The sequence below is a fragment of the Bos indicus x Bos taurus genome, chromosome 14, assembly GCF_003369695.1.
Source record: "Bos indicus x Bos taurus breed Angus x Brahman F1 hybrid chromosome 14, Bos_hybrid_MaternalHap_v2.0, whole genome shotgun sequence".
Classification (NCBI taxonomy): domain Eukaryota; kingdom Metazoa; phylum Chordata; class Mammalia; order Artiodactyla; family Bovidae; genus Bos; species Bos indicus x Bos taurus.
The window spans coordinates 34,422,777-34,424,030 of record NC_040089.1 but is presented as its reverse complement, the minus strand read 5'-3'; the positions used below and the strand labels follow the sequence as shown (position 1 = coordinate 34,424,030).

Below are 1,254 nucleotides of genomic sequence, written 5' to 3'. Positions count from 1 at the left end.
AGAGATCTTGGTTATCTTTGGTTAAATATTTTCCGAAGTATTTGATGCTTTTTATGTTTTGTAAATGATATTTTGAAAAATTTCATTTTCTAATTGTTTCTTCCTAATATATAGAAATATAATTTATAATATTTGACTAATGACCTTGTATCCTGTGATTTTACATTTACTTTATTTTTTTTAATTTTATTTTATTTAACTTTACAATATTGTATAGGTTTTGCCATATATCAAAATGAATCTGCCACAGGTATACACGTGTTCCCCATCCTGAACCCTCCTCCCTCCTCCCTCCCCATACCATCCCTCTGGGTCATCCCAGTGCACCAGCCCCAAGCATCCAGTATCGTGCATCGAACCTGGACTGGCGACTCGTTTCATATATGATATTATACATATTTCAATGCCATTCTCCCAAATCATCCCACCCTCTCCCTCTCCCACAGAGTCCAAAAGACTGTTCTATGCATCAGTGTCTCTTTTGCTATCTTGTATACAGGGTTATTGTTTCCATCTTTCTAAATTCCATATATATGCGTTAGTATACTGTATTGGTGTTTTTCTTTCTGGCTTACTTCACTCTGTATAATAGGCTCCAGTTTCATCCACCTAAAAATATGTAACGCTTCATGAATTTGCGTTTCATCCTTGTGCAGGGGCCATGCTAATCTTCTCTGTATCGTTCCAATTTTAGTATATGTGCTGCTGAAGCGAGCACTACGTTTACTTTAATAGTTATAGGTTCTTTTGAATTTTTTATGTACACAGTCACGTGACAAAAGATGATTTTACTTCCTCCTTTTTCATTTTCTTAACCTTATTTCACAGGATAGGATTTGCAGAGAGTCTAAATAACTTGCATAAGTTTACACAGTTAGTAAGAGCCAAGATTAAAACTCATGTCAGCCTGTTTTCAGAACACCGTGGAATGAGTGAGGGTGTATTAAAATTTTTGTTGCTGTCATTGCTAGAAAAAGAAGTTTGGGTCATACTTATTCAAGATGGTCTTGAATATAAGGTATAGAATTTGAATTGTATTCTGTAGGTGATTAAAGATTAAGTGTTTTCAAGTGGGAAAGAAATAGTAGTGGTGATTTTAGTCTTGTTGTGTGTAGTGTGGTTTGATGGGAACCCCGCATTTTTGATTCATTCATTTCAGAATCACTTACTGAGCATGCATTATGTTTTAATAATTGTTATAGGTACTGAAGAAATAAGGATGAAGATAATCTTTTGCTTAGAGTAGTAGAGATT

General features: G+C 34.5%; 1 non-coding gene across 1 annotated transcript; it reads right to left on the bottom strand.

Moving 5' to 3' along the window:
* Nucleotides 1-611: 611 nt before the first annotated feature.
* On the bottom strand, nt 612-718 carry LOC113904523. The gene has a single exon (XR_003514543.1). It is a non-coding gene; the product is annotated as a U6 spliceosomal RNA (small nuclear RNA).
* Nucleotides 719-1,254: the final 536 nt, after the last annotated feature.